A 20,292-nucleotide genomic window follows, 5' to 3' on the forward strand; every position below is an offset into this window, starting at 1 on the left:
GCTGAAGATGCGAGGCCAATCAGATTGAAGGAGTAGGACCGAGTGTGTGTGTGTGTGTGTGTGTGTGTGTGTGTGTGTGTGTGTGTGTGTGTAGGGGGAGGTGGCAGCCAGGGGAGGGGGCTCCTGGGGGGAGTCCTGGGAAGAGCAAGATTTTTCCGAGGGGGCGTCATCCTCAGCCCAGCCCAATACTGGAGCGAGAATGAATGTCGCTAATAAGTCTTTCTGTTTGCTTCAAGGCATTTTTTTTTTTTTAAATTGAAGATGAATTAAGGAAAACAGTCGTAGGCGGGACTCGAGATGTATTTTAGGCAAAAAATATAATAATATAAAAATAAAAATAAAGAAGAGGGTTTTCTTTGACGAGTAGAAGTGTCCAGATCTCGACGCTCCCATCTGTTGCAATCTTGCAAACAATTACAATATAGATTATCTCCGCATACATAGAGGTATGAGAAGTGAAATAGGAGCTGGGGAAGTTAGAGAAAGGAAGGAAGGAGGGGGGGACCTTGTCCCCCTCCTCCCTTTAACTCTTCGGAGGAAATTCTTGCAAGGTTTCTCTGAGGACAGGTGGAAAGTTAAGTGCCCTCCCCCTCCCCATTTTTCACTCCTGTTTTGTGAGTCCTTCTTGCTGTCCGCCTCTTGGCGAGCGCGCACTCAAGTGCCCGAGTTCTCTCCTGGAAGGCGGGGGTCCGCGCGGGCTGAAGCCTGGGGCTGGAGCCTGGGAGGAGCAGGGCGGGTCCCGGCCTGGCGCGCGGGTGGCAGCGGTGGCCGGGTTTTGTTTGCAGGATATTGTTTTGTCTATCGGGTGCCTCGCAGGAGACGTGATTCGTCAGGCGCCTTAGTTTTCACTTGAGCGGAAAATAACGGCGGCTACGTGCAGTCCGGGCCTGCCCGGCTCGAGCATGCTGTGCGTGTGCAGCTTCGGATGTGCGCGCCGGTAGGCGGCAAGGGGACATTCTTTAGGGGTAGCGGGCCAAGCGGGGTGAGTGCGCTCGGAGCTAGCCTTGGGTTCCTTCCGCGCTTGTCCAGGCAGCCACTGCCACCGCTCTGCAGTTTAGCAGAAATCCGACAGGGGCCGCGTTTGCTGAGCGCATCCGGCCGGCGGCAGTCAGAGCTGGACCGCCGGGCCAGGCCGCTCTGTTTAGACGTCGGGTGGAGGCCGGAGGGTAGTAGTGGGGGAGCAGACTGGGAGGGGCTCGGGTAGCGATCTTTGCCAGAGCGAGCATTGCTCCCAGTCCCTGCTGTACCCTGGTGTCCTCAGCGAGGTGGGCAGCCAGGCGCGCCCGGGCCTTGGTCCTCACCCGCCCCCCTCCAGGTCTCCAGGCTGGGTTTAGGTGAACTTGAGGTGGGGTGTGCGTGCGCATATGTGTGCGTGCGTGTGTATGTGTGTGGAAAGGGAAGCTTGAACGGAGACACTGTTTTCTTTCCCAGTTTTTAACAACTGGAATTTGACTTTGAAACCAGCTTCGCTCGCTCACTGCTTGGGCTGGGAGGGGGGCGATCTTTCCCCATCACTCACATCTTTGTTCATTGTTCACTGAGTGCAAGGCAGGCGACTTAGAGCAAAAAGGAGGGAGAGAGAGAGAGAAAGGCAGAAGAGGGGGAGGAAGAAGAGAGAAAGAAGAGGGGCAGGGGGCACACCCATGTCCTATCCTGGGTCGTGTTAGTGAAATGGTAAACCCATGTATGAAGGGTCACCAGGAAAGTGGACATTACCGCTTTAATTAACTTCGAGATGCTCCAGCGGCGGGACCTGGCGTAGCCGTGACGCGCCCCCATAAATCTGCCCGGCGGGCTGCTCCAAGAACTCCTACAGTAGCAGCATCAGATCCAACGCGCGCGCCTCACAGGCCGGAGTCAATTTGCATAATTGGATTTTTTTTTTTTTTTTGCCTTCTTCTTCCCTGAAACTTGTTTGAAAACCCAAATGAAAACCGCGACGACCTGCACACTCAAAAGCAAATGCCAAGTAAGTGCCCTGTAGTGGCCTCCGCGCGCCCTGAGGTGAGGGCACAGAGCCCGGGGTGTGGGGTGGGGGCAAAGTGCCCAGCCCGGCTCGGGTGTGAGCGTGCAGCGGGCGGGAGCACGGCATCTGCCCGGCTGGATGTTCATAGAACTTTTGCTTTATAAAACAAAACTAAACAAAACAAAACAAAACAAAACAACTCCTACAACCTTCTCTCGACTTTTCTGGTGAGGTGAGGTGGTTGGGCCAAAAGTGTACTTGTGGCGAGAATGAAGAGGAAATCTTGAGGACACAGTTGAGAGTTGGGCATCCTGGTTCGCTGGAAGGGTGGCGGGTCCCTGTAGCCGCCGCCGCTGACGCTGGCAGGGAAAGCTGAGCTGTGAGCAGGGTTGGTTGCCAGTCCTGCCGCGCACCGGTGCGCGGCGGATCCAGTTTGTCACCAATACCTCCCCTATTATTCTAAGGTTTGTGTCTCAGTGTGTGTCTGCGTGAGTGTGTGTGCGCGCGTGCGCGCGCGTGTTTTGCTGTGCTTTAAAAGGAAGAAAAGCAACCAAAACAAGAGCACGAAGGCTTCCTTTCTAACCTGCCTTCCCTTCAGCCTGTTTCTATTGCTGGAAGAGCATAGTGAGAGCTGTTTTGCTTAAGACAGGGTCACTACCAACAGATTGATAATTTGGTTGGAAATGCTATAAATTCTACAGCAGAGATGCAGCCGTGAGTATGACATGTCAGCTCCACCCCGTCAGGGAAATGGCTTGACGATCTCAAAATATTAAAAAAAAATCTAATCTATTATTATTAGTGGTAGTATTTACTGTGAGCAGGATGGAGGGGGAAGTGGATTGCTTTGGAGAAGACATCAGCTGTCCTTCCCATTTCTGGCCTGCCTGGGAACTTGCTGTGGGCAAGGTGCACCACCCTGCATGGCAGGGGCCTGGGACTCAGCTTTCAGGTCTGGCAGTCGCAGGGGGCACATCCTCCCTTAGCCCTTTGGCCTCTGCTCTGAGAGAGCATAGGGCTTTGGCTGAAGGCTGCTTTAGCTATGATGTCATCCTGATAGTGGTGCAAATGTCTCTTGATCCCACCATTACCAGCCTGGCTGAGTTGCTGTTAATGATAGCACTCTGCCCAGCTCCCTGACAATCACAGGACCCAGAGCCCTAGGAATTAACCATCCCCACTTGACCAACAAAGAGTCAGCTACCAAAAGCACGGAGGCTGAGCCCAGGTTTTGCATTGATGGGCCTAACATAGATACTAGAGACATTGTCAGACTCCTGAACTGAGGGTCCTCTGATTTTACAAAGTTTGGAAAACTTTTGGGAGACTTTGATGTACAGAGAATCCTTAATCTGGGTACACTGGACTCTGATAGTGAATGGACAGCAATGTGTGGATGTGATGCATGATGAGGACCTCAGGTCTTGCTATAGCCATTGTATGGAAAAGGGGACTATGATATTCAGTTCATTAACTGTAATATATCTGCAAGTAAACTGGATTTAGTGTTGATTTTTAAATAGTGTACATGATTTAAGATTTCCTTTGATTTACTGTTCAAATGAAATTTGCATAAATGTGATGAAAATGAACTTAACATCTGGGCACATGAAAAAAGGTTAGTGCCTCATATGTCATCTGCAGAGAAAGTCTTTAAAATGCTTTCACCCTAAACTGGGTTGAGGAAACAGTTCCTGGAGACATAAATGGTAATTATGTAAAACCTGGAGAAAAACACTTTCAATACATTTACATTCTCTTGGACCAATGCTCTGAAAACTCATCTTGTTCTATGCCTGGAGTGTTTAACTTCTGAGCAGGCTTCAGATCCTTACAACTCAGCAATTTAACTGCTGGTCAGAGCTGTCTTCATGGAAGGCTTAGGGCACGCATGGAACAACTGTCGTGCTGGGTTGGTCCAAGCCAGAGGCCAACAGCCTCCATTATGGGAGAAGATAGGAACTGGTCAAGACATGTGGTTATATTAGTTGTATCTGCCCATTGGGCACTGAAGGCTTGGATATACATTATTTGCAGAGCCCTCCAATCCAAAAGCTGACCCATCAGGTTGTCTCTTCTGCTGTAGGTAACCAAGAAAATTCCATCAGCTCAGACCTATAAATTCCTCAAGCCCTTTTACGTGAGGTCTAAACTCCATCTTACTTTTGGAGCGAGATGAGCTTGTCTCTAGAATCAGGAAATCAGTTAAACAGCCTTCCCCAAGCATGACTGCCTTTTGCTCAAAAGTTGTCTATGAATGGCACAGGTGTTTTTTAAAGTGCCTTGAATGGAAGGAGGGAAAAAGAGAGCAATGATGCTTGTGAGAATATAGATGAATTTTTTTTGTTGTTGTTTTAAAAGAAGGGTAGCATAAAAGAAGAAAGCAAAATAGATTTATTTTTCCAGCTTCAATGAGGACAATTATAGCTTTTTAAGATCTTTGGATTTAGTGTTTTTAATAAGCCTTTTAAGTAAGCTGAAATATCAGCTTGCATTTTGTTCTTAACATTATTTAAAGTGAGACTTGATGCAAATTTAAATTGTAAGTGAGTTTCTAGTAGGTCACTTTGGGGCCATGCTGTGAGGACAGAAATGCTCTACCCTCAGATCACCCGCTGGGACCTGAAGTCCTTGGGTACTGAGCCCAGCTTCATCATGTTTCCAGGTAAGGTCTTAAATAAGGACATGTGCCCTTGGTATCCTGATGCCATCTCTCAGGCTGTAGAGGCTGCATTTTGGAGTAAACACAAACACACACACACACACACACACACACACACACACACACACGAAGTCCTCACCTTGGTAAAGTGTTCAAACTAGCACTTCTTGCTCTCCTTCTCTTCCTCCTGCCAACACCTGCCCTCTGCAGTGTATAGCATGCCCCCTTCAGGGCTAGCTGCTTAAGGTATGGCTGGATCTGTAATAGGATGTGGGGATGGGGGCTTTCTCCAGTTGGCTAGCCAGACTGCCAAGTACTGTAGAAAGTTTTGCAAGGAGAGGCTCTGCCAAGGCAATGAATTGGTTTTCATGTCTTGAAGCTTTGGCCTGCTGTCATGCTCCCCTTGGTTTCTCTGTGCATCCATGGAATGGTACGGCAATAATGTGTGGGGTCAGAAAGAACTAAGCTAGGAAGTGACTTTTGATGATTATAACTGGGGTCTCACTTGCAGTAATGGTAGGTGTGTATGTGGTATGTGTATGGTCTATATGTGCAGGGGTGGGGGTGGGAAGATTTTGCCTGCTAGAAGCACCTGCTCTGAGATGATTTCCTTTTCACCACCATTTCATTGTAAGAGAGAAGAGTGAGTTTGTACCTGCACATGTCAAATGGACAGATGACTTATAGAAAGTATCAGAAAGTACAAGCATTTTTCCTTTGAATGTGGACCCTGGGCAATTCTGTCCTCTAAATGTAGGCAGACATAGATGAAAACCACCAGGAGAGCCTGGAGTAGGGCTTCCTCTGGCCAGTCTGTGGCACCCATCGGCTTTTGTCGATTGTCTGCCCTGAGATGCACAGTGAAGAGAGGGGACAGGCTCTGTGGACTGTTGGAGGCACTCTCCAGATTTCACTTTCAAAAATCATTGTGGTCTTTGGTCTCCCTCTGTCTGAGCTACTTTAAAGAGCCTCCACAGTACGCAGCTTTCCACACATGCTAGGCTTTCTGGAGATGCCCTAGAAATGGAGTCTCTCTGCATTGAGCAGGTTTCTATCAGGATGAGGCCTTGAGAGGAACCCACTGAAGGAACCTGGGAACCTTTTCTGCTGACCAAAATCTCTCAAAGTTGGTACTAGGTACATTTTCTACTTGTGAGTGTTTGTCATACAGGATGTTGAGTAGCATGTGAACCTCAACTCACTAGATGCCAGCCAGTAGCACTCTTGATTATGACCATCAGGAATGTCTAGACATTTTCATATATTACCCAGGAAGGGGATTCAAGCTCATGCTCTGAATTGTGCAAGTATGAGGCCTTGTTCTGGACCTCCCAAAGGGGGACATGGAGACCACTTTTAACCTTATTTCCAGGAAGTATACAGGCAATATACAGATTGGTTTCTATGTGCCCCTAAGGCCATGCACAAGATGAGGGCATCTTTGGAGTCTGGGAGGAGGAAGGTTTTCTTTTTGTTTTTCTTTTTCTTCATTGTGTAAGAATACATGGAAGAATAAAAGACTGCCCAGTGCAAGATGTGGTGCTCAATTCCAATGTTTATGAATACCAGTTATACCTTTAAAAAGGCCCTGTGGGTGAGAGCTGTGCTCCTGGACCACATGGAGTCCAGGCAACGGAAAGTGACACTGCTCAGGCACCGTGATGAGGCTGGACACCCTGTCGGCTGGATAATGACAGTCGTTTGTTTTTGAATTCTTACTACATACTTCCCTAGGAAGGCAAGTTCTATATTTATTCAGAGTTTCACGAAGGGAAACCAAGGCAATGAGCAGGGGAGGTGGATAGCTCCTTCTGCTATGCTCCTAGTTAACTCTAGGGTTGAGAGGCATATCCCTGTCTCATATTCAATTGTCTCTCCTACAACAAGAGCTGTCAAGAGAAGGCAAGAAGGTCACAGGCACCATAGTAAGCGCTGTCCACGAAGTGCAGGATCCCACAGGTGGGTGGGGCACAATGCAATGCAGATGCTTCCTGGGCAGTGAGACAGGGAAGCCTGCAACCCAGTGTCCAAGCCTCTCCCATCATTTCTAGTCTCAGTATATGGCTTTCTGATGAGAAAAATGCTGTTTTGACACAGGAAAAATGATTACCGTAGGCCTGAGCTGATATTAACCTGAGAGCTTTCTACCAAGGCCCTGATGCTTTGGTTACCTGGGCCTTATTTAGTTGGGTCTTTGGTTACTGAGGTGGAGGTGGATTTGTCCTCTGCATTCTATTCCTACTCTTCTCTCTCCTGATGATGGCTCCTCCACCAAGGTGATGGTCTGCCAGCTCAGAAATAGATAAAGATAGATTCAGAGGTAGATAGATAGACAGACAGATAGACAGACAGAGGCACAGAGGGAGACAGACTCACAGAGAGATGGACACATACACACACAGAGACAGAGAGAGAGACAGAGCTCTATTTAGGTTATAAAAGCTAATTCATGGATTCTCTAAACATCAAGATTAATCACAGAATTGCCCATTCAACTTTGATTAGAATGACTGGTATTTCTAAGGCTCCAATGTGATTCCCATGTCTTTGCTTTTGGCTTGCATTTGTTTGAGACAAGGTCTTAGTATATAGCACTGGCTGAGTCCCCCCAAGTGTTAGGATTGGGTGTTCCACTATAGGCACTCCTGCTTCTCAGGGATTTTGGTTCATGGAACAGCTTTGGTAGGGCCTTCAGGAGGATGACTCAGTAGATATTGCTGCCTGATGGCCCCAAGGACCTTAGAGGTGGGAGGTGGTCACAGTGTAGTACCTGCTGTAGTCAGTGTTTGATGTTGGGTCCTTGTGAGTGCTGCATGTACCCTTTAGGTGCATTGTCTTGTTCAGGCCATTTGACCATCCAGGCAAGGGAGTGCAGTTTCCCAGTGGGCAAACTAAGTACATGACAACTTATTGCAGCCAAGAGCCTTGAAGACAACTGCTCCAACTAGCGCAATTCCTGGTCTTCTCCTTGCCGGCATCCTACCCATTTTTCTGTACAAATCATCCTCCAAAGCACTATCAATTCCCTTTTCAAATGGAAGTGAAAAACAGAAACCTGAAATGGTTGTTTTGTGAACATATGCATTGTTATAAATTTATTTGCATGAGGGAGAAACTCCCATCAACTGAGGTCACAGTGGAGACAGCTCATAGATCACAAATTGGATAGATTCTACATACAAAGTATCACCTCCTTGAATGGCTTGCTGCTTAGTTTGTCTTTAAACGTATCTAGAAAGTTAGCTTCCTGTTTATGAGAGACAAATATGACTCATTTTTCTAAGATTTTAATTCTCTCTAAAAACCTCTTCCAGTCTAATCAGCCAAGGTTATTATTAAGACCAGAGTGGGGTCTGTAGGAAGCCTACAGGACGGATGAGGGTCTGGAATGACAGGGCAAGGGCCTGAGTTACTCCCCTCCCCTCCATTCCGGGTTCTGGTTTGGGGCTATGGTGTATGGATGCCAAGCTGCCGCTTCAGCAGGCTAGGATATGCTCTGAGCACACTGGTTCTCAGATGAACATGGCTGGATCTGCTAATTAAACTCATGCTTGATCTCTGTAGCACTTGAGAAACTTCAGTCGCCATCATTGCCACCTGATTGGGGGTGGGGCGTGAGCAGTGTTGGTGGGTGGCAGCTCTCCACCAACAGCCAAAGAAAACTCCCAAAGATTGAGGAGAGGTAGTTCTGGGATGTGGGAAGGAGAAAAGAGACCACATGTGGACAAGAATGGGCTTAATCTGCCAGCTGAGACCTCTGATGGTAGAGAGTGGCCTCTGTGCTGGGCTAGCTGAGCTGCTCTCCATCCTGCCCTGGCTTACCACTTCGGAGGGCTGGGTATTTGGAATCAGCTTGCCTGGAGTGCTCACAGACTTTGAAGGCACTGTTTGTCAAGGCAAAGGCCAGCCACTCCGTCTGCAATTCTTTTCTCTAGCAGTTGATTTGACAACTTAATGCTTATTTTCTCTTGAGTATCCTTTTTTAAATTTAAATTTCTAGAAAAATTTGTATCAGTCTCCAATTCCTCTGTTTTGGCTCTTTCAACTCTTTTCATATACGTTTATTCTGAAAGTATTTTTTGGGGGGGGGTTGGGAAAAAGCTTTAGTTAAAGTATGGTTTGTTAGGGGAGAGAGTATTGCAATATTAACTCTATTTATAATTTCTTTCTAGCATATTTTGGAGGCAGAAGAAATGGTATAGGCAGGATGACAGGGACAACTGTCATTTCTACAAGTGTATTGATGAAGCATGCTAAGGCAGCAATCTTCTCCCTTAGCAACTACTGTCACCCTGGGAACAACACAGTGATGTTACATAGTGGGTTGGGCCAGGGCGTGGCCAGCTAGCCAGTGTGATGCACCCAATGGTGACTGGCCTGTCTTTTAGGAGTTTACGGTGGGTGTGTACTGGGCCTATTTGGCATATTTATTCTCTAACCACGAGGCTGAGTAATGTGTCGCAGATCTTAGGGTACAAAGCATGTTCAAAACTCTCCTGGAAGGGCTGGCTACATTTTGATAGTCTGCCCTTTAATCTCACTGATTCCAGCAATTTGATCCTTTTATTTCCCATCCTATCTCAAAAGGTTGGCAAGAGCTAGATCACGGTGAGTTGTTGTTTGTAGAATTTGGAAGCTGGCTGTTCAGGTGAAGGATATCAGGTCCTTGTGTGGATCCTGGGGACCACAAGTGTTTGTGGTGAATAAAACTTTTCCTTTTCATGATGCTATTACAGAGATAAAAACCATGCAATTTGTGTGTGTGTGTGTGTGTGTGTGTGTGTGTGTGTGTGTGATTTCTTAATACTGTCTTCAATAAAATAATTTGTTCATTGATCTAAAGAAGGCGTGTTCCCACTCGCCCAATCCCCTCAACGGACATTCAGTTTGGAATCTGCCTCTTGCTCTTGGCATGGTGTAGTGGTCCTTGGGATGGGAATGCTTCTCTGTCAGCAGAATCTGATGCAAAACCCAGATGTGAATATTTGTGCATCAGTGTGCACAGATCTTGACTCCCTCATCATCTTCTCAAAGGTGAAGGAATCAAATTTTTTCCCCCTAGGCTGGGGGCTATGGCTGTCCCCTCATTAATCTCAATCATCAGCCAAGTGTTAACCTTTAGATGAGCAGGGGACAAGTTTGAGCATTTTCCCACTTGCTGTATCATTGTTCCTAAAAACAGAATCTGGAGAAGTCTTTGTGTGCATTTGATTTGCTAATTAATTTTTTTGGCCAGGGTTATGTGGTACATGTATTTTGCTTGATATATCACTAGCTCTAAGTTCATTTTTGCATAATTTAATATTTAGGCACAATCTCTCCACATTCTACAATTGAGATACTCTGGTTACTGAGCTGGAAACATCTAGTTTGAGAGTGAGAAAGAGCTTCTTGAAGCATTTTTGCTTTGTTTTGTTTTGTTCCAAAGCAGTGCCACACAGTGATAAAGAGCTCAGAGCCAGTCAGTGAGTTCACTGCTCACCCCTTCCACCTCCATGCTGTTGGTAAGCACATCATTTTGATCTTCAAGCATTCCTGTTCCCATTGGCAGCCTTGGGATAATTCTTTCTTTCTTACAACATCAGCAGGATTAAAAGAGAAAAGCCCAGAGACCAGCTATTCAAGGAGTACCCAGGCAGCACTACTGCCTGCCTTCGAGAATTTGTTGACTGTTGGACATAAACCCAACCTATAGCTGTGGGTGCTGATCATTGCAGAGCCCACAGAAGTGGTTTGCTTGCCTTTGTGGCCCTGGCTAGTCCTCCGAGTTATTTACCTGGGGATCAATAAGGATCGGCAGATTGATTTCTTCTGTTTCTGAGGACGCATCTTAAAGGGTCAGCTCAGTTCATAGCAGAGTCTGGGGTGGGGGGTGTGCCTGCGGTCTTCATGAAACAATGGTTTTTAGTCTAGGCCATCAAGTGTGCCCCTCCCCAGTGTACAGGCACACACACACGTCACACCATACACCCGTGATTATACGTAGACACATGCCATACACACCAAATAGAACATGTATAACAAGTCACATGTGTATAAATGCATGCACCTGTCCACAAACATGCATGTTTTCTTCCAGAATTGTGATGGGAATATGAGTCTTGTTCTTCATCTTTTTCCGGATCCAGGGAGTTGTTTTCATTCATTCATTTACTCATTTGTTTGATGTGTTTCATTTATTGTTTGATGCTATGAAATAGAAGGAAGCTCTCAGTCAGGGTGGGAGGTGCAAGGTCTGTTAGTCTAACTCCTGGGGAAGCTGAGACAGGAGGATTGCAAATTCAAGGTCAGCATAAGGTTGGCTACTTAGCTGGGTTCTTAAAAGTAAAAAGGACCAGGGATGATGCTCCGTCTTCACTTTCCTAACATGCTTAAGGCCCTGTGTTCAATCCCTAGAAATGATATAAAACAAAACACAGTAACAATACACAAGCAGAATAAAGGCAGGAAAGATCTTGTAGGTTCTAGGCTCCAGATGAATAATTTCACACACACAAACCCCTGATTTTCATGCTGGTGAACATCTGTGTGTTGATTTTTGAAATCCTAATATCTAAACATGGAGTTCAAGACTGATAAATTGACCCTGTATTGACTGTGTTCTAGACAAGCCACCCATGCAAGAAGTGAGCAGCTAAAACACATTTTCTTGCTCCCAGAGATGAAAATCCAGGTTTTCCCTCACTGGATGGGACACCAAGATTATGACAGGGGAATGCCAATGTGGTTTGGGAAGTCCAGTGTCCCAGGGATGTAGTTTGGGCACCAGATCTTATCTCCTCCACGGGATATAGAACAAAGGCCAAGTCCTGGGAATGAATTCCTAGGACCTATCCCATGCTTATAAAATTGATAATCTTGGGTGTGAAAAAATGCTGAGTGTCACTGAAGTTGGTTCACAGCACACTCTGCCATCTGTGGGCTTACCAAGGGTTGAGCTGCTGGTGGGGGCAGTGCAGAGTTCTTTGCCCTTGTGTCACAAGGCTGCACATGTCCCTGGAAAGGGACTCTTGGTATCTGCCTTGAGTCTATCTGAATGTAGAGTTTCCTAGAAAATGCAGCAGTGGAGACTCAGGCTCAGAAGGTGATGGTTCCCCCATACTCACTCCTTGGACTCTAAAGGGGGAGGTATGTTCTAATAACTTATTATTGTTCATGTCTGTTCCTAGCACACCTTAAGTACGAGGCCTGGGAATGACAATGAAGTCTGATTCTTATTCTCTGTTCTGAAATGGGGGCTACCAATCCCCAGATGTCATCACCTTCCTTCTGTTCATGGGCACCTCACACTTTTCTCAAGTTGTCCCATGGAGCAATACATGGGCACATTCCCACACCAAAGGGAACACCAAGCCTGAGCAAGGCCTGCAGAGGCCTCTTACCTCTGCTCCCACTCTCAAGGGTTCATGAAGACAAAGACTTCATCCAGTTTTATCAGGAGACACCAAGACCTGGTTAGCTAGCCTTGCCTCTTCCCAATCATATGTCATTAGTCTGTACCGGAGACAAAGAAGCTGACATTGTTCATGTGGCAAGGAAATCTTGAGACTGGCTGTACCTGCCTGATGTCCTGTCTGCAGAGCTTCAAAGGGACACATCTCTTCAGGGAGATGCATCATAAGTGAACAAGGCCCTCTAACCCCTCTTGAGGAACTCCATGCTAACTCCCCATGGCAGCCCCAGGCTAAGCACTGGTCTGCTGAGAGGAAGTCTAGGGAGAAGCTTGTATCACCTACACTAGCCTCTGCACATCACTCTGGACTGTGTTGTGCTTCTTGGGTATTCACCAAGTTTCTGTTGTATGTTGGGCATTCTGGGCACCCAGAAGTGGAGCTGACATTCATGGTTCCTACCACTCTAGAAAGAGAGTCTCAATTTACTTATCATTCCAATCCTGAATGCCATGAAGGACCAGAGCGGAGGTCCCTTGGAGGAAAAGTCCTCCTTAGCAAGATGGTCAGTGGCACCTTCTTAGAGGACAATGAAAAGTCAGAAGGAGCTAGCAAAACAATGAGCAGAGAGAGCTGCAGACAGAGGAGAAGACATGTGCAAGAGATCTGAGGCAGAGATAATTTGGTGGTTTGAAGAAAGGCCAGGGTATCTGAAGCACTTCAGAGGACAGTACAGTCTTTCTTTGCATGTGAGCACAACCTGTTGAGGGCACACCTATTGAATGCCTCTTGTCCTCTGTGGTCTTCTCTGCTCTGTGTCCCCTCCTGTCATCCAAGGCAGGTCTTTCCTTCCTAGCTTCCTCCAGACAATCCCACTGGGGATTTACTCTGAGTTCAGTACACAGTGGAGTTAGAAAACAAAGTTAGACACAAGGCAAAAATGATAGACTTCTTTTACATAGTAAGTTGTGCTGAGGTTCACAGTCAGTTCTGTGATGCCTGATTTTCTCTGCCCCCATGCTCCCACTCCCAGCTGTGGGTGTGTCCCAGGGTGCATGGCTCCTTTCTACTTTGGCTGTACAATTATGCACCACATAGCAATGTTTTAGGTAAGGCAGATTATATATGATGTGGTCCCTTGGCATTATGACAGGTGTGAGAGAGTTTTATCCACCCATGAGACTGGAGCCATCTCAAAGTTGCAGCAGGGTTCATCCCTCACATATCTGTGGGGTACTGGCATCAACACACCTACATTCCACCAGGTGAATGGAAGACTGGCATCTACAATTATGTGTGTCACATTCTCTATACTGATAACAATGGCTGTTCCTGACTTTTAGGTAGACTATAGTTTATGTTTTTTTTGTCATTATTTTAGGGAGTACTTCAAGAGGAGATAGATAGATAGATAGATAGATAGAGAGAGAGAGAGAGAGAGAGAGAGAGAGAGAGAGAGAGAGAGAGAGAGAGAGAGAGAGAGAGAGAGAGAGAAGCCATGAATGGTTTGTCCTCTGCTGGCAGCAGAAATACACGTCTGGTATTTGGTGTTTGTGCAGTCTAGATCACATCAGGTGGCCTGGACCGAGTTCTTTCATGTTGAGTGCACTGTCTGATGTTTGTGAAGTAAAATTGCCTAACGGTGAAATTCTCAGATGCATCACCATGTTGAGTGGTGTGTGGCAATGGCTCCTTTTGCTCTGCACAGTCTGGAGGTGAGAGGATGAACCTCGATTTCACAGCAGCACTCCAGGAGTCCCGTTTCTTGGCTCTGCTTGACTGCAGATCATTCCTGTTTTCCAGGTTTCATCTTTCTCCATCCCATCCTCGCTGTCAGGCAGTGTGCTAAATTCCAAGGGTGTTGAGTGACAGCTACAGAAGTGAGTAGGTCCCCTGTCCCACTGGGATTCCTGGAATTTTTTTTTTCCCCTAGCATCCTGGACTTTTGAAGAGATCACAGTCTTCTCATAGTCTGTACAGGAGTCAGGGACATTTGCTCCTTTAAAGAAAAAGAACAAAGTGGCAGGAAAGCTAGATGCTTGCTTACGACACCTGTAGGTCCAGTAGACATACATGTAGACATTGTGAGTGCCTCTCATTCATGGCCATTCAGATTTATTACTTACATCATTGCACTGGCAATGTTTAATTTAATTTCATTTTTATTAGAGATGAATTGCATTTTGGCTGTTTGGAAACTTAACTTTTTCTCATCATTGGGTTTTAAGTGGTTAAATGATTCATAAAGTAAGTTTAAACATTCCAAATTGTCCTTTGTATGCACCACATTTCATATCCTGTATTGTAGATGCAAAATTAAAATGTAAAGACTCAATAGAAAAATCATAGAAATAAACTCATGACATTTATTACACTTTTGGAAACTTTGTTTAATTGTTTCCCTTTCCTTAGCAAATTCTATGAAGAATTAACTGAAAAAAGTGTTAGAGAGCACTGTAAAAACAATCCTCAAGAAAGAAGGAACAGGGCTAGAGAGATGGCTCAGCAGTTAAGAGCATTGGCTGCTCTTCCAGAGGACTGGGGTTTGATTCTCAGCACCCACTCAGCAGCTCACAACTATCTATAACTCCAGTCTTAGGGGATCTGAAGCCCTCTTCTGGCCTCCTTGGGCACTGTGTGCACATAGTGCACATACATACACTCATGCACATAAAATAGAAAATCAATCTAAAGAGTAAATAGAAGAGTAATGGAACAGATCTTAGTAAACAGTTTTTCCCTAATCTTATCTGTTTAACTCTGTGAATATATATTGGTTATTGTCTACTTACTTATCTGATTATCATAAGGTAAACTGTATTAACAAGTTATAATTGCTTTACTTTGAGACATTAGTTGGGATAGTAACCACTCAAATATGTAATATAGATCTAAACGTATGTATCATGTATTATGAAATTATAACTAACCATTAGTTCTTTGTCCTTTTGGAAGTATTTTAGCTTACAATAGAAGTGTTCGGCACTTAGTTTTAGCCCTCTGTTGCACATTTCTATGCGATTGCTCTATCATATTTGGAGAATGACACGAGGTTCTTCTCCTATAATAAACAGGGACTAATGTAATAATAGCAAACAATAATGCTAATGAAGAAATTATATTTTTCTCCAACTTAGAGGAGAGTGCCAACAATAGGTAGGATAAAATAAAATCAATATTTTGACAGGGTTCTATTATGTCTGGCTCATTAATTTGGAGACAACTTCTCTGTTCCATCTGAAATCGCCGAACGTCAACAAATAGTAGTTTCAGCGTCTACCCTCATGCCAGAGCATTCAATGTCTTCCTTACAAGTTATTTTAGGAGGAAAATGATTTTTGATTCTGCAGATGTATAGAAGAGGCATTGTGTAGGTTTTTGTCTTGGGGAACAATAAAACTTTTGCCGTTGCAATTTGTATTCAAGTGATTATTCATTCTAAATTCCAGTCCAGCACACTATGTGGTTTTTCATTTATGTATTTGCACATATGAATATCTATGGCTATATGTGTACATATGTATTAGTATACATGTGCTTGTACTCTCTCTCTCTCCCCCCTCTCTCCCCCTCTCTCTCTCTTCCTCTCTGTCTCTCTCTCTCTCTCTCTCTCTCTCTCTCTCTCAAAGGCCATATTCATTCACATTCACTAATGTACTCAAATTTTCTCTTACTTTTCACTTGCTTCCAAAGGCTCTGGCGTTTCTGATTTCCAAGGGCCAATGATAGTGAGTTAAGGCTGACGCTGGCACTTATTCAGGCTCTTATTGACTGGGGCCACGTGATAGAAGTGATTGATTCATCTTGGACACAGGATTGCTAATTTCCCATTGTGCTCATCCTTCCCATATAGTCATTCGGCATCACCCTAGGTTTCTCAAGTGGTATTTCAGAAGGATCCTGACCCCTGTGTCCCAAGGTTCCCAGCTGTTGCATTAACATAAAATCACACCTTTTACTTGAACAAAAAGAATTTGTATCACTGTGGCCTTCTCTCCTTTGTTTTCTAAAGATCACAAAAGCCTGGGCTATAGGATGGCAGCTAATAACATACAGTGCATACTATTGATACTGCTTTAATTGTCTTATTGACAACGCACTTGAACTTGGAGAAGCATGCTAATATTTATCATCCTGTGAACTCGTGCATTTTTCTGATTCAAGCCATAATTACAGAAGAATTCTAAGATCAGCTCTCCCCCGCACCCCACTCTGCCTCACCTTGTGGTGGTATGGACAAAAGCTTACTGACTACTGCTCAAGGGAGAGCTCACAGGAGCTCTACTTCTAAGGGTGGTACCCCTATAGATGCTGTCCCTCTAAGGACACCCTGATTAATTAACACCCAAGCCAGCACCTGGCTGGGAAGGGAGGTAGTGCAATGACCCACATGGGCAGTTACAAAAAAGCCAGTGCTGGCCAGCTATGTCTCTCCTTCTGGGAAGTGCCAGTGGATAGCTTTAAAAAGATTCAGACTAGGTAGAAACTAGCCACTGTAGAGGCAGGCACCTGTACTAGCTAGGATGCAGAACTCTATCTGAGGGGAAGGGGTTGGATAAGGGAGCTGATAGGCTGAGAGGAGTCCTGGTCCAATTGATGTGTGTCTACATCTCCCCCTCTCCCACCCTGTTCCCACATCCTAAGTGCTTCAGCTCCCCAGACATTTTAGAGCTCTTTGGTCCTTACCTTTTACTCTGGGGTCCTTACCCTTGACTGGTCACTCTGTGTCCTACATGTCTATCTCAGTATCTCCCTCTTCTCATACTTGTCTCTCATATTCCTGTCCATCTTTCCCCTAGGACTTGTCTTTATTAGTTGGGTAGATTGCTTACATGATCTTTGCCCCTCTCTTGTCTCAGGACTGTATTCCCCAGTGCAGGGCCTTCAGTCATCTCTTTGATAACTCCACTTCAGCTTTAAAACAGCGACTCGCAAATGGCAGCCATTTAATAAATACTTTGACAAGACACCATTTTCCTAAATCATCACGTGGATGGAGCTTAATCTCAGATACATGCTTTTCATAAAAGTGTGAATAAGAAGTATTGTAGCACATTCCTGTAATGATAGCACTCTGGAGGTTGAGGTAGGAGGATGGAAAATTTGAGGCCATCCTGGGCTACACCATGAGTCTCTATTTAAAAACAAGATGTTGAAACTAAAGAAAATTATCTATCTATCTATCTATCTATCTATCTATCTATCTATCTATCTATTTATCTATTTAGATAATATTTCAAGTTATTATTTAACATTTAGTAAACTTTTAAAACATTTGAAGGCAGGATTCTTTTTATTCCAAAGTTTTCATCTACATAAAGTTTTTTTTTTTTTTTTTTTTTTTTGTTTAGTTTTTGCTATTTCTCTGGAAAGAACATTTTGGTCAATAGAAAAGTTTTCTTTCCTTCTCTCTTTCTTTTTCTAAATTTTGTTTTGAGACAGGTTGCTCAGAATGGCCTTAAACTTTCTCTGTAGACCAGGCAGATCTTGAACTTATAATTCTTTTTCATCTGCCTCCCGCATTGCTAGGATTATAGCCCTGTTACACCAAGCATGGCTGGCTTTACTTTCTTTCTTTCATGATTCATCAAATTTTGTAAAAATGTTTTTGTTTCCTGATTCTTACAGTTACATTAATTTTTCTTAAAGGGTGAATCATATAATATGCTTCATTTCAGTAGACACTTACACTAGAGTGGCAGCAGAAACGAATTAGAGCCAGCAAGGTGGCACATGCCTGTAACCCAGCATTTGGAGGCTGGGGTAGGAAGATTGTGAGGTAAAGGCCAGACAGGGCTCCATAGTGACACAACACACACACACACACACACACACACACACACACACACACACACACGGATTTGGGAGTTTGTTCTTGACCTTTTGGGAACAATGCTGTGTCATGAAGCATGGACTGACAGTCCCATGACACATCCTTTGTTCCATTGTTGGGGACAAAAGCTGCAGCTGTGGCTGACTCTTAACTCATAAAGAGGTCACCACAAATGATAGAAGTTCAGAATAGTTGTCTCTGTATCAAAAGTATGTTAGTGTCAGTACAGTGTTTTCCTCCCCTCCCAGGGACACTGGTCCAGTTGAGAGTATTCTTTCTTGTTTGGGGTTTGACCATAGAGATCTCCTCTTTGAGGCCATTTCCTCACCTGTGCCATGTTGTCCAAGGTGGACCATGGGATCCCCACCTCTGGCAGTGGTACAGTGGGCACAGAGAGCTCTTGCTGGGTTCTTTGTTACTGCTGAGAGCCAGCTGTGTGGGGCCCTGATTAACAGACAGCTTTGTTAGTTGCTTTGCGTTCTCGTCTTTGGCAGCTCTTAATGGGGTCCCTGGGCAGAGGCGTCGTGGGGATTGAAGAAGATGCCGGCTTGGTGCCCTGATTGGTGAGTAGCTCATCTGACTGATGAGTGAGGTGGAGTAACCCCACTGGCTTCAATGAGACACTCGAATCACTGAATGTGATTGCAGATGGGGAGAGAAGACTTTCGACCTATGTCACATCCTATTCCCCGAGTGACTCCCATCTTGGGGAACTTTACGGTGGTACTCCCACAACTTGAAGAACCTATTTTCTGAAAGCCTTCAAAATTCTCACCTTCCTCCTCCCCAGGAGTTGACAACAAGCCAGAACTCCTAGAGAAACATACAAGGGTTTGAATTGAGGAATGAGAAGCATAAAGAGTCTCCATTTTCACCTGTTTGTTCCATAGAGTTCTTCTATGCTGTAACATTTCTCTTTTTTTAACCCATATTATTTGTTTAGTAGAAAACTAAACTAAAACATGAATATCTTTTTCATATATATGTCTACATATACATACATGTAGATATATCTATATCTACATCTATCAATATAGCTCCTTTCAACTAAATTGCAAGTTCCCTAAGGCTAACAATGTATAACTAAGCATTAGGACAAGAGATGGAAGTGATACAACCTCAGTAAGCGATTTAAGACAACCAAGATTGAGGGTCTTCTGGAAAGAACTGGAAAGAATTAGAACCATGTCCCACCAAACAGCTCATTTTATGCACAGGCCTGTTAGGCTAAAAAAGAAAAGATTGCTATTTAGTTGCTTATTACTGATAACTGTTTTTTCTTCAGCCAATGGGGTTAAATTCTACTAGGTATTAGTAATATTTTTGCAGTGCTAGGATTCAGAACTGGAGCCTGGTATATGTGGGGCAAGAGCTTTGGCATTGAGCTACAGCTCTAAGTCATTTTATATATATATATATATATATATATATATATATATATATATATATATATATAAATAAAAAATTTGGAAATTTCACATAATGCACCCCATCCTCCCAGGTTCACCCCCAACCCTTGTGCTCCCCCATAAAGGATTAAAAACAAATAAACAAAAGACAAATAAGTCCAATTTGTGTTGTCCATATAGTCACTGGAGCATGGCCAAACTCTTGGTGGCCAGCCCCTTAAAGAAAAATGAATTCTCTCCCACCCCCACTCCCACCATAGCCCTAGGCTCACAACCAAAAATACAAAAGTCATTATATCTTAAAATAAGGACCTTACCACTCTTCCAGGGATAGTAGAATCCACTGTGACACAAAGCAAGAACTGTTGAGGAATAAAACTTTTGTAACAAATGGGTCCTTAGACAGAGTCTAAGGATATTGTACCCTTGGTCATTCACTTCTGATTATCACCCACTTATTGCCAGAAGGCTGGGTGACACTTGGTTCTTCTAATTGACCACTGGGGTTTTGTCTGCCTCCCAACCTCTCTTCTACAGGGTCTTGTAGGCTCTAGGTTTCTGTTCCCCTGCTGTGTTTAGTTATTTAACCTAATGAATGAAAGGAAACACATTCCAGGGCTTCCATTGCAGAACAGTGTATAATTCACAACCTAAGATTGAGGCAATAACAGCAAAGATAGATAAGCTTTGATTGGTTATCTGCTTGGGGAGTTTACTACTCCACCTGGGGTTCAGTTACCCCACTTGAAAATGGAGTAAGGTAAAAGAATAATTTGGGATGCTTGTTAAACAACTCAATCCTCAAGTCTTACCTGGAGAGTCTATTTGCATAGAGAGTGCTACTCTCCATGGCCCTTTCAAGTTCATGCAATGAACTTGGAGATGAGAGATGTGGCTAAACACCATCAAACCTTACCTACTGCCTACTTGGTTTTTCTCCAGGTTGTCCTACTCTGGTAACATTTTGCAAAATTAGAATATTTTCCAGGCCACAGTCATATAGACAATTCCAGATATATATCACCCCCAAA

General features: G+C 44.5%; 1 protein-coding gene across 8 annotated transcripts in view; it reads left to right on the forward strand.

Moving 5' to 3' along the window:
• Positions 1-20,292, forward strand: part of Znf536 (zinc finger protein 536) — a 453,564-nt gene that overhangs the window by 2,416 nt on the left and 430,856 nt on the right. For 4 of the 8 annotated variants that reach the window (XM_036179517.1, XM_036179531.1, XM_036179471.1 and 1 more), the window contains exon 1: positions 1,175-1,969. The exons of 2 other annotated variants lie outside the window; for them this stretch is intronic. The gene's annotated coding sequence lies outside the window, so the exon portion shown is untranslated. Of the gene's footprint in view, positions 1-1,174; positions 1,970-2,658; positions 2,681-20,292 lie in introns of those variants that run through there. 2 more of the 8 variants (XM_036179551.1, XM_036179501.1) reach the window with 2 other exon arrangements.

The sequence above is a fragment of the Onychomys torridus genome, chromosome 1 (assembly GCF_903995425.1).
Source record: "Onychomys torridus chromosome 1, mOncTor1.1, whole genome shotgun sequence".
Classification (NCBI taxonomy): Eukaryota; Metazoa; Chordata; class Mammalia; order Rodentia; family Cricetidae; genus Onychomys; species Onychomys torridus.